Raw genomic sequence first — 14940 nt, forward strand, 5'->3', positions numbered from 1 at the left:
CTTAAGACAGATGATATACACCATGTCATCTTGGCACATATGTAGAGCTAAAGACAGGTAATATACACCATGTCATCTTGGCACATATGTAGAGCTAAAGACAGGTAATGTAAACCATGTCATCTTGGTACATATGTGAGATAAAGACATGTAATGTACACCATGTCATCTTGGTACATATGTGGAGCTAAAGACAGGTAATGAACACCATGTCATCATGGTACATATGTGGAGCTAAAGACAGGTGATATACACCATGTCATCTTGACGCATATGTAGAGCTAAAGACAGGTAATGTAAGCCATGTCATCTTGGTACATATGTGACATAAAGACAGGTAATGTACACCATGTCATCTTGGTACATATGTGGAGCTTAAGACAGGTAATATACACCATGTCATTTTGGTACATATGTAGAGCTAAAGACAAGTAATTTACACCATGTCATCTTGGTACATATGTGGAGCTAAAGACAGGTAATGTACACCATGTCATCTTGGTACATATGTGGAGCTAAAGACAGGTAATGTAAACCATGTCATCTTGGTACATATGTGGAGCTAAAGACAGGTGATATACACCATGTCATCTTGGTACAAATGTAGAGCTAAAGACAGGTGATATACACCATGTCATCTTGGTATATATGTAGAGCTAAAGACAGGTAATCTACACCATGTCATCTTAGTACATATGTGGAGCTAAAGACAGGTAATGTACACCATGTCATCTTGGCACATATGTAGAGCTTAAGACAGGTAATGTACACCATGTCATCTTGGCACATATGTAGAGCTAAAGACAGGTAATCTACACCATGTCATCTTAGTACATATGTGGAGCTAAAGACAGGTAATGTACACCATGTCATCTTGGCACATATGTAGAGCTTAAGACAGGTAATGTACACCATGTCATCTTGGCACATATGTAGAGCTAAAGACAGGTAATGTACACCATGTCATCTTGGTACATATGTGTGATTAAGACATGTAATGTATACCATGTCATCTTGGTACATATGTAGAGCTAAAGACAGGTAATATACACCATGTCATCCTGGTTCATATGTGGAGCTAAAGACAGGTGATATACACCATGTCAACTTGGCACATATGTACAGCTAAAGACAGGTAATGTAAGCCATGTCATCTTGGTACATATGTGGAGCTTAAGACAGGTAATGAACACCATGTCATCCTGGTTCATATGTGGAGCTAAAGACAGGTGATATACACCATGTCATCTTGGCACATATGTAGAGCTAAAGACAGGTAATGTACACCATGTCATCTTGGTACATATGTGGAGCTAAAGACAGGTAAAGTACACTATGTCATCTTGGTACATATGTGAGATAAAGACATGTAATGTATACCATGTCATCTTGGTACATATGTAGAGCTAAAGACAGGTAATATACACCATGTCATCCTGGTTCATATGTGGAGCTAAAGACAGGTGATATACACCATGTCACCTTGGCACATATGTAGAGCTAAAGACAGGTAATATACACCATGTCATCCTCGTTCATATGTGGAGCTTAAGACAGATGATATACACCATGTCATCTTGGCACATATGTAGAGCTAAAGACAGGTAATATACACCATGTCATCCTGGTTCATATGTGGAGCTAAAGACAGGTGATATACACCATGTCATCTTGGCACATATGTAGAGCTAAAGACAGGTAATGAACACCATGTCATCCTGGTTCATATGTGGAGCTAAAGACAGGTGATATACACCATGTCATCTTGGCACATATGTGGAGCTAAAGACAGGAAATGTACACCATGTCATCTTGGTACATATGTAGAGCTAAAGACAGGTGATATACACCATGTCATCTTGGCACATATGTAGAGCTAAAGACAGGTAATGTACACCATGTCATCTTGGATCATATGTGGAGCTAAAGACAGGTGATATACACCATGTCATCTTGGCACATATGTGGAGCTAAAGACAGGAAATGTACACCATGTCATCTTGGTACATATGTAGAGCTAAAGACAGGTGATATACACCATGTCATCTTGGCACATATGTAGAGCTAAAGACAGGTAATGTACACCATGTCATCTTGGTACATATGTGGAGCTAAAGACAAGGTTATGTACACCATGTCATCTTGGTACATATGTGGAGCTAAAGACAGGTGATATACACCATGTCATCTTGGTACAAATGTAGAGCTAAAGACAGGTGATATACACCATGTCATCTTGGTATATATGTAGAGCTAAAGACAGGTAATCTACACCATGTCATCTTAGTACATATGTGGAGCTAAAGACAGGTAATGTACACCATGTCATCTTGGCACATATGTAGAGCTTAAGACAGGTAATGTACACCATGTCATCTTGGCACATATGTAGAGCTAAAGACAGGTAATGTACACCATGTCATCTTGGTACATATGTGTGATTAAGACATGTAATGTATACCATGTCATCTTGGTACATATGTAGAGCTAAAGACAGGTAATATACACCATGTCATCCTGGTTCATATGTGGAGCTAAAGACAGGTGATATACACCATGTCAACTTGGCACATATGTAGAGCTAAAGACAGGTAATGTAAGCCATGTCATCTTGGTACATATGTGGAGCTTAAGACAGGTAATGAACACCATGTCATCCTGGTTCATATGTGGAGCTAAAGACAGGTGATATACACCATGTCATCTTGGCACATATGTAGAGCTAAAGACAGGTAATGTACACCATGTCATCTTGGTACATATGTGGAGCTAAAGACAGGTAAAGTACACTATGTCATCTTGGTACATATGTGAGATAAAGACATGTAATGTATACCATGTCATCTTGGTACATATGTAGAGCTAAAGACAGGTAATATACACCATGTCATCCTGGTTCATATGTGGAGCTAAAGACAGGTGATATACACCATGTCACCTTGGCACATATGTAGAGCTAAAGACAGGTAATATACACCATGTCATCCTCGTTCATATGTGGAGCTTAAGACAGATGATATACACCATGTCATCTTGGCACATATGTAGAGCTAAAGACAGGTAATATACACCATGTCATCCTGGTTCATATGTGGAGCTAAAGACAGGTGATATACACCATGTCATCTTGGCACATATGTAGAGCTAAAGACAGGTAATGAACACCATGTCATCCTGGTTCATATGTGGAGCTAAAGACAGGTGATATACACCATGTCATCTTGGCACATATGTGGAGCTAAAGACAGGAAATGTACACCATGTCATCTTGGTACATATGTAGAGCTAAAGACAGGTGATATACACCATGTCATCTTGGCACATATGTAGAGCTAAAGACAGGTAATGTACACCATGTCATCTTGGATCATATGTGGAGCTAAAGACAGGTGATATACACCATGTCATCTTTGTACATATGTAGAGCTAAAGACAGGAAATGTTCACCATGTCATCTTGGTACATATGTGGAGCTAAAGACAGGTAATCTACACCATGTCATCTTAGTACATATGTGGAGCTAAAGACAGGTAATGTACACCATGTCATCTTGGTACATATGTGGAGCTAAAGACAGGTAATGTACACCATGTCATCATGGTACATATGTGGAGCTAAAGACAGGTAATGTACACCATGTCATCTTGGTTCATATGTGGAGCTAAAGACAGGTAATGTACACCATGTCATCTTGGATCATATGTGGAGCTAAAGACAGGTAATGTACAACATGTCATCTTGGTACATATGTGGAGCTAAAGACAGGTAATGTACACCATGTCATCTTGGTACATATGTAGAGCTAAAGATAGGTAATGTTCACCATGTCATCTTGGTACATATGTGACATAAAGACAGGTAATGTACACCATGTCATCATGGTACATATGTGGAGCTAAAGACAGGTAATATACACCATGTCATCTTGGCACATATGTAGAGCTAAAGACAGGTAATGTAAGCCATGTCATCTTGGTACATATGTGGAGCTTAAGACAGGTAATGAACACCATGTCATCCTGGTTCATATGTGGAGCTAAAGACAGGTAATGTACACCATGTCATCTTGGTACATATGTAGAGCTAAAGACAGGTAATGTACACTATGTCATCTTGGTACATATGTAGAGCTAAAGACAGGTAATGTTCACCATGTCATCTTGGTACATATGTAGAGGTAAAGACAGGTAATGTTCACCATGTCATCCTGGTACATATGTGGAGCTTAAGACAGGTAATGTTCACCATGTCATCCTGGTACATATGTGGAGCTAAAGACAGGTGATATACACCATGTCATCTTGGCACATATGTAGAGCTAAAGACAGGTAATGTAAGCCATGTCATCTTGGTACATATGTGGAGCTTAAGACAGGTAATGAACACCATGTCATCTTGGCACATATGTAGAGCTTAAGACAGGTAATGTACACCATGTCATCTTGGCACATATGTAGACCTAAAGACAGGTAATGTACACCATGTCATCTTGGTACATATGTGTGATTAAGACATGTAATGTATACCATGTCATCTTGGTACATATGTAGAGCTAAAGACAGGTAATATACACCATGTCATCCTGGTTCATATGTGGAGCTAAAGACAGGTGATATACACCATGTCAACTTGGCACATATGTAGAGCTAAAGACAGGTAATGTAAGCCATGTCATCTTGGTACATATGTGGAGCTTAAGACAGGTAATGAACACCATGTCATCCTGGTTCATATGTGGAGCTAAAGACAGGTGATATACACCATGTCATCTTGGCACATATGTAGAGCTAAAGACAGGTAATGTACACCATGTCATCTTGGTACATATGTGGAGCTAAAGACAGGTAAAGTACACTATGTCATCTTGTTACATATGTGAGATAAAGACATGTAATGTATACCATGTCATCTTGGTACATATGTAGAGCTAAAGACAGGTAATATACACCATGTCATCCTGGTTCATATGTGGAGCTAAAGACAGGTGATATACACCATGTCACCTTGGCACATATGTAGAGCTAAAGACAGGTAATATACACCATGTCATCCTCGTTCATATGTGGAGCTTAAGACAGATGATATACACCATGTCATCTTGGCACATATGTAGAGCTAAAGACAGGTAATGTACACCATGTCATCTTGGATCATATGTGGAGCTAAAGACAGGTGATATACACCATGTCATCTTTGTACATATGTAGAGCTAAAGACAGGAAATGTTCACCATGTCATCTTGGTACATATGTGGAGCTAAAGACAGGTAATCTACACCATGTCATCTTAGTACATATGTGGAGCTAAAGACAGGTAATGTACACCATGTCATCTTGGTACATATGTGGAGCTAAAGACAGGTAATGTACACCATGTCATCATGGTACATATGTGGAGCTAAAGACAGGTAATGTACACCATGTCATCTTGGTTCATATGTGGAGCTAAAGACAGGTAATGTACACCATGTCATCTTGGATCATATGTGGAGCTAAAGACAGGTAATGTACAACATGTCATCTTGGTACATATGTGGAGCTAAAGACAGGTAATGTACACCATGTCATCTTGGTACATATGTAGAGCTAAAGATAGGTAATGTTCACCATGTCATCTTGGTACATATGTGACATAAAGACAGGTAATGTACACCATGTCATCATGGTACATATGTGGAGCTAAAGACAGGTAATATACACCATGTCATCTTGGCACATATGTAGAGCTAAAGACAGGTAATGTAAGCCATGTCATCTTGGTACATATGTGGAGCTTAAGACAGGTAATGAACACCATGTCATCCTGGTTCATATGTGGAGCTAAAGACAGGTAATGTACACCATGTCATCTTGGTACATATGTAGAGCTAAAGACAGGTAATGTACACTATGTCATCTTGGTACATATGTAGAGCTAAAGACAGGTAATGTTCACCATGTCATCTTGGTACATATGTAGAGGTAAAGACAGGTAATGTTCACCATGTCATCCTGGTACATATGTGGAGCTTAAGACAGGTAATGTTCACCATGTCATCCTGGTACATATGTGGAGCTAAAGACAGGTGATATACACCATGTCATCTTGGCACATATGTAGAGCTAAAGACAGGTAATGTAAGCCATGTCATCTTGGTACATATGTGGAGCTTAAGACAGGTAATGAACACCATGTCATTCTGGTTCATATGTGGAGCTAAAGACAGGTAAGGTACACCATGTCATCTTGGTACATATGTAGAGCTAAAGACAGGTAATGTACACTATGTCATCTTGGTACATATGTAGAGCTAAAGACAGGTAATGTTCACCATGTCATCTTGGTACATATGTAGAGCTAAAGACAGGTAATGTTCACCATGTCATCCTGGTACATATGTGGAGCTTAAGACAGGTAATGTTCACCATGTCATCCTGGTACATATGTGGAGCTAAAGACAGGTAATGTAAGCCATGTCATCTTGGTACATATGTGGAGCTTAAGACAGGTAATGAACACCATGTCATCCTGGTTCATATGTGGAGCTAAAGACAGGTGATATACACCATGTCATCTTGGCACATATGTAGAGCTAAAGACAGGTAATGTACACCATGTCATCTTGGTACATATGTGGAGCTAAAGACAGGTAAAGTACACTATGTCATCTTGGTACATATGTGAGATAAAGACATGTAATGTATACCATGTCATCTTGGTACATATGTAGAGCTAAAGACAGGTAATATACACCATGTCATCCTGGTTCATATGTGGAGCTAAAGACAGGTGATATACACCATGTCATCATGGTACATATGTAGAGCTAAAGACAGGTAATGTAAGCCATGTCATCTTGGTACATATGTGGAGCTTAAGACAGATGATATACACCATGTCATCTTGGCACATATGTAGAGCTAAAGACAGGTAATATACACCATGTCATCCTGGTTCATATGTGGAGCTAAAGACAGGTGATATACACCATGTCATCTTTGCACATATGTAGAGCTAAAGACAGGAAATGTACACCATGTCATCTTGGTACATATGTGGAGCTAAAGACAGGTAATGTACACTATGTCATCTTGGTACATATGTAGAGCTAAAGACAGGTAATATACACCATGTCATCCTGGTTCATATGTGGAGCTAAAGACAGGTGAGATACACCATGTCATCTTGGCACATATGTAGAGCTAAAGACAGGTAACGAACACCATGTCATCCTGGTTCATATGTGGAGCTAAAGACAGGTGATATACACCATGAAATCTTGGTACATATGTAGAGCTAAAGACAGGAAATGTACACCATGTCATCTTGGTACATATGTGGAGCTAAAGACAGGTAATCTACACCATGTCATCTTAGTACATATGTAGAGCTAAAGACAGGTAATGTTCACCATGTCATCCTGGTACATATGTGGAGCTAAAGACAGGTGATATACACCATGTCATCTTGGCACATATGTAGAGCTAAAGACAGGTAATGTAAGCCATGTCATCTTGGTACATATGTGGAGCTTAAGACAGGTAATGAACACCATGTCATTCTGGTTCATATGTGGAGCTAAAGACAGGTAAGGTACACCATGTCATCTTGGTACATATGTAGAGCTAAAGACAGGTAATGTACACTATGTCATCTTGGTACATATGTAGAGCTAAAGACAGGTAATGTTCACCATGTCATCTTGGTACATATGTAGAGGTAAAGACAGGTAATGTTCACCATGTCATCCTGGTACATATGTGGAGCTTAAGACAGGTAATGTTCACCATGTCATCCTGGTACATATGTGGAGCTAAAGACAGGTAATGTAAGCCATGTCATCTTGGTACATATGTGGAGCTTAAGACAGGTAATGAACACCATGTCATCCTGGTTCATATGTGGAGCTAAAGACAGGTGATATACACCATGTCATCTTGGCACATATGTAGAGCTAAAGACAGGTAATGTACACCATGTCATCTTGGTACATATGTGGAGCTTAAGACAGGTAAAGTACACTATGTCATCTTGGTACATATGTGAGATAAAGACATGTAATGTATACCATGTCATCTTGGTACATATGTAGAGCTAAAGACAGGTAATATACACCATGTCATCCTGGTTCATATGTGGAGCTAAAGACAGGTGATATACACCATGTCATCATGGTACATATGTAGAGCTAAAGACAGGTAATGTAAGCCATGTCATCTTGGTACATATGTGGAGCTTAAGACAGATGATATACACCATGTCATCTTGGCACATATGTAGAGCTAAAGACAGGTAATATACACCATGTCATCCTGGTTCATATGTGGAGCTAAAGACAGGTGATATACACCATGTCATCTTTGCACATATGTAGAGCTAAAGACAGGAAATGTACACCATGTCATCTTGGTACATATGTGGAGCTAAAGACAGGTAATGTACACTATGTCATCTTGGTACATATGTAGAGCTAAAGACAGGTAATGTAAGCCATGTCATCTTGGTACATATGTGGAGCTTAAGACAGATGATATACACCATGTCATCTTGGCACATATGTAGAGCTAAAGACAGGTAATATACACCATGTCATCCTGGTTCATATGTGGAGCTAAAGACAGGTGATATACACCATGTCATCTTTGCACATATGTAGAGCTAAAGACAGGAAATGTACACCATGTCATCTTGGTACATATGTGGAGCTAAAGACAGGTAATGTACACTATGTCATCTTGGTACATATGTAGAGCTAAAGACAGGTAATATACACCATGTCATCCTGGTTCATATGTGGAGCTAAAGACAGGTGAGATACACCATGTCATCTTGGCACATATGTAGAGCTAAAGACAGGTAACGAACACCATGTCATCCTGGTTCATATGTGGAGCTAAAGACAGGTGATATACACCATGAAATCTTGGTACATATGTAGAGCTAAAGACAGGAAATGTACACCATGTCATCTTGGTACATATGTGGAGCTAAAGACAGGTAATCTACACCATGTCATCTTAGTACATATGTAGAGCTAAAGACAGGTAATATACACCATGTCATCTTGGTTCATATGTGGAGCTAAAGACAGGTGATATACACCATGTCATCTTGGTACATATGTAGAGCTAAAGACAGGAAATGTACACCATGTCATCTTGGTACATATGTGGAGCTAAAGACAGGTAATGTTCACCATGTCATCTTAGTACATATGTAGAGCTAAAGACAGGTAATGAACACCATGTCATCCTGGTTCATATGTGGAGCTAAACACAGGTGATATACACCATGAAATCTTGGTACATATGTAGAGCTAAAGACAGGAAATGTACACCATGTCATCTTGGTACATATGTGGAGCTAAAGACAGGTAATGTTCACCATGTCATCTTAGTACATATGTGGAGCTAAAGACAGGTAATGTACACCATGTCATCTTGGTACATATGTGGAGCTAAAGACAGGTAATGTACACCATGTCATCATGGTACATATGTGGAGCTAAAGACAGGTAATGTACACCATGTCATCTTGGTTCATATGTGGAGCTAAAGACAGGTAATGTACACCATGTCATCTTGGATCATATGTGGAGCTAAAGACAGGTAATGTACACCATGTCATCTTGGTACATATGTGGAGCTAAAGACAGGTAATGTACACCATGTCATCTTGGTACATATGTGGAGCTAAAGACAGGTAATGTACACCATGTCATCTTGGTACATATGTAGAGCTAAAGACAGGTAATGTTCACCATGTCATCTTGGTACATATGTGACATAAAGACAGGTAATGTACACCATGTCATCATGGTACATATGTGGAGCTAAAGACAGGTAATGTTCACCATGTCATCCTGGTACATATGTAGAGCTAAAGACAGGTAATGTAAGCCATGTCATCTTGGTACATATGTGGAGCTAAAGACAGGTGATATACACCATGTCATCTTGGCACATATGTAGAGCTAAAGACAGGTAATGTAAGCCATATCATCTTGGTACATATTTGGAGCTAAAGACAGGTAATGTACACCATGTCATCTTGGTTCATATGTGGAGCTAAAGACAGGTAATGTACACCATGTCATCTTGGATCATATGTGGAGCTAAAGACAGGTAATGTACACCATGTCATCCTGGTTCATATGTGGAGCTAAAGACAGGTAATGTACACCATGTCATCTTGGTACATATGTAGAGCTAAAGACAGGTAATGTACACTATGTCATCTTGGTACATATGTAGAGCTAAAGACAGGTAATGTTCACCATGTCATCTTGGTACATATGTAGAGGTAAAGACAGGTAATGTTCACCATGTCATCCTGGTACATATGTGGAGCTTAAGACAGGTAATGTTCACCATGTCATCCTGGTACATATATGGAGCTAAAGACAGGTAATATACACTATGTCATCTTGGTACATATGTAGAGCTAAAGACAGGTAATGTACACCATGTCATCTTGGTTCATATGTGGAGCTAAAGACAGGTAATGTACACTATGTCATCTTGGTTCATATGTGGAGCTAAAGACAGGTAATGTACACCATGTCATCCTGGTACATATGTAGAGCTAAAGACAGGTAATGCACACCATGTCATCTTGGTTCATATGTGGAGCTAAAGACAGGTAATGTACACCATGTCATCATGGCACATATGTAGAGCTAAAGACAGGTAATGTACACCATGTCATCATGGTACATATGTGGAGCTAAAGACAGGTAATGTACACTATGTCATCCTGGTACATATGTGGAGCTAAAGACAGGTAATGTACACCATATCATCTTGGTACATATGTGGAGCTAAAGACAGGTAATGTAAGCCATATCATCTTCGTACATATGTGAAATAAAGACAGGTAATGTACACCATGTCATCATGGTACATATGTGGAGCTAAAGACAGGTAATGTTCACCATGTCATCCTGGTACATATGTGGAGCTAAAGACAGGTAATATACACCATGTCATCTTGGCACATATGTAGAGCTAAAGACAGGTAATGTAAGCCATGTCATCTTGGTACATATGTGGAGCTAAAGACAGGTGATATACACCATGTCATCTTGGCACATATGTAGAGCTAAAGACAGGAAATGTAAGCTATGTCATCTTGGTACATATGTGGAGCTAAAGACAGGTAATGAACACCATGTCATCCTGGTTCATATGTGGAGCTAAAGACAGGTAATGTACACCATGTCATCTTGGTACATATGTAGAGCTAAAGACAGGTAATGTACACTATGTCATCTTGGTAAATATGTAGAGCTAAAGACAGGTAATGTTCACCATGTCATCTTGGTACATATGTAGAGCTAAAGACAGGTAATGTTCACCATGTCATCCTGGTACATATGTGGAGCTTAAGACAGGTAATGTTCACCATGTCATCCTGGTACATATGTGGAGCTAAAGACAGGTAATGTACACTATGTCATCTTGGTACATATGTAGAGCTAAAGACAGGTAATATTCACCATGTCATCCTGGTACATATGTGGAGCTTAAGACAGGTAATGTTCACCATGTCATCATGGTACATATGTAGAGCTAAAGACAGGTAATGTACACCATGTCATCTTGGTACATATGTGGAGCTAAAGACAGGTAATGTAAACTATGTCATCTTGGTTCATATGTGGAGCTAAAGACAGGTAATATACAACATGTCATCCTGGTACATATGTAGAGCTAAAGACCGGTAATGTACACCATGTCATCTTGGTACATATGTGGAGCTAAAGACAGGTAATATACACCATGTCATCTTGGTACATATGTGGAGCTAAAGACAGGTAATGTAAACCATGTCATCTTGGTACATATGTGGAGCTAAAGACAGGTAATGTAAACCATGTCATCTTGGTACATATGTGAAGCTAAAGACAGGTAATGTTCACCATGTCATCTTGGTACATATGTGGAGCTAAAGACAGGTAATATACACCATGTCATCTTGGCACATATGTAGAGCTAAAGACAGGTAATGTAAGCCATGTCATCTTGGTTCATATGTGGAGCTAAAGACAGGTAACGTACACTATGTCATCTTGGTACATATGTGGAGCTAAAGACAAGTAATGTACACCATGTCATCCTGGTACATATGTAGAGCTAAAGACAGGTAATGTACACCATGTCATCATGGTACATATGTGGAGCTAAAGACAGGTAATGTTCACCATGTCATCCTGGTACATATGTGGAGCTAAAGACAGGTAATATACACCATGTCATCTTGGCACATATGTAGAGCTAAAGACAGGTAATGTAAGCCATGTCATCTTGGTACATATTTGGAGCTAAAGACAGGTGATATACACCATGTCATCTTGGCACATATGTAGAGCTAAAGACAGGTAATGTAAGCCATGTCATCTTGGTACATATTTGGAGCTAAAGACAGGTAATGAACACCATGTCATCCTGGTTCATATGTGGAGCTAAAGACAGGTAATGTACACCATGTCATCTTGGTACATATGTAGAGCTAAAGACAGGTAATGTACACTATGTCATCTTGGTACATATGTAGAGCTAAAGACAGGTAATGTTCACCATGTCATCTTGGTACATATGTAGAGGTAAAGACAGGTAATGTTCACCATGTCATCCTGGTACATATGTGGAGCTTAAGACAGGTAATGTTCACCATGTCATCCTGGTACATATATGGAGCTAAAGACAGGTAATGTACACTATGTCATCTTGGTACATATGTAGAGCTAAAGATAGGTAATGTACACCATGTCATCTTGGTTCATATGTGGAGCTAAAGACAGGTAATGTACACTATGTCATCTTGGTTCATATGTGGAGCTAAAGACAGGTAATGTACACCATGTCATCCTGGTACATATGTGGAGCTAAAGACAGGTAATGTACACCATGTCATCTTGGTTCATATGTGGAGCTAAAGACAGGTAATGTACACCATGTCATCATGGCACATATGTAGAGCTAAAGACAGGTAATGTACACCATGTCATCATGGTACATATGTGGAGCTAAAGACAGGTAATGTACACTATGTCATCCTGGTACATATGTGGAGCTAAAGACAGGTAATGTACACCATATCATCTTGGTACATATGTGGAGCTAAAGACAGGTAATGTAAGCCATGTCATCTTGGTACATATGTGAAATAAAGACAGGTAATGTACACCATGTCATCATGGTACATATGTGGAACTAAAGACAGGTAATGTTCACCATGTCATCCTGGTACATATGTGGAGCTAAAGACAGGTAATATACACCATGTCATCTTGGCACATATGTTGAGCTAAAGACAGGTAATGTAAGCCATGTCATCTTGGTACATATGTGGAGCTAAAGACAGGTGATATACACCATGTCATCTTGGCACATATGTAGAGCTAAAGACAGGAAATGTAAGCTATGTCATCTTGGTACATATGTGGAGCTAAAGACAGGTAATGAACACCATGTCATCCTGGTTCATATGTGGAGCTAAAGACAGGTAATGTACACCATGTCATCTTGGTACATATGTAGAGCTAAAGACAGGTAATGTACACTATGTCATCTTGGTACATATGTAGAGCTAAAGACAGGTAATGTTCACCATGTCATCTTTGTACATATGTAGAGCTAAAGACAGGTAATGTTCACCATGTCATCCTGGTACATATGTGGAGCTTAAGACAGGTAATGTTCACCATGTCATCCTGGTACATATGTGGAGCTAAAGACAGGTAATGTACACTATGTCATCTTGGTACATATGTAGAGCTAAAGACAGGTAATATTCACCATGTCATCCTGGTACATATGTGGAGCTTAAGACAGGTAATGTTCACCATGTCATCATGGTACATATGTAGAGCTAAAGACAGGTAATGTACACTATGTCATCTTGGTACATATGTAGAGCTAAAGACAGGTAATGTTCACCATGTCATCTTGGTACATATGTAGAGGTAAAGACAGGTAATGTTCACCATGTCATCCTGGTACATATGTGGAGCTTAAGACAGGTAATGTTCACCATGTCATCCTGGTACATATATGGAGCTAAAGACAGGTAATGTACACTATGTCATCTTGGTACATATGTAGAGCTAAAGATAGGTAATGTACACCATGTCATCTTGGTTCATATGTGGAGCTAAAGACAGGTAATGTACACTATGTCATCTTGGTTCATATGTGGAGCTAAAGACAGGTAATGTACACCATGTCATCCTGGTACATATGTGGAGCTAAAGACAGGTAATGTACACCATGTCATCTTGGTTCATATGTGGAGCTAAAGACAGGTAATGTACACCATGTCATCATGGCACATATGTAGAGCTAAAGACAGGTAATGTACACCATGTCATCATGGTACATATGTGGAGCTAAAGACAGGTAATGTACACTATGTCATCCTGGTACATATGTGGAGCTAAAGACAGGTAATGTACACCATGTCATCCTGGTACATATGTAGAGCTAAAGACAGGTAATGTACACCATGTCATCTTGGTACATATGTGGAGCTAAAGACAGGTAATTTTCACCATGTCATCTTGGCACATATGTAGAGCTAAAGACAGGTAATGTAAGCCATGTCATCTTGGTACATATGTGGAGCTAAAGACAGGTGATATACACCATGTCATCTTGGCACATATGTAGAGCTAAAGACAGGTAATGTAAGCCATGTCATCTTGGTACATATTTGGAGCTAAAGACAGGTAATGAACACCATGTCATCCTGGTTCATATGTGGAGCTAAAGACAGGTAATGTACACCATGTCATCTTGGTACATATGTAGAGCTAAAGACAGGTAATGTACACTATGTCATCTTGGTACATATGTAGAGCTAAAGACAGGTAATGTTCACCATGTCATCTTGGTACATATGTAGAGGTAAAGACAGGTAATGTTCACCATGTCATCCTGGTACATATGTGGAGCTTAAGAC

Source organism: Haliotis rufescens, unplaced genomic scaffold, assembly GCF_023055435.1.
Source record: "Haliotis rufescens isolate VD_foot unplaced genomic scaffold, xgHalRufe1.0.p SCAF_14, whole genome shotgun sequence".
NCBI classification, from domain to species: Eukaryota; Metazoa; Mollusca; class Gastropoda; order Lepetellida; family Haliotidae; genus Haliotis; species Haliotis rufescens.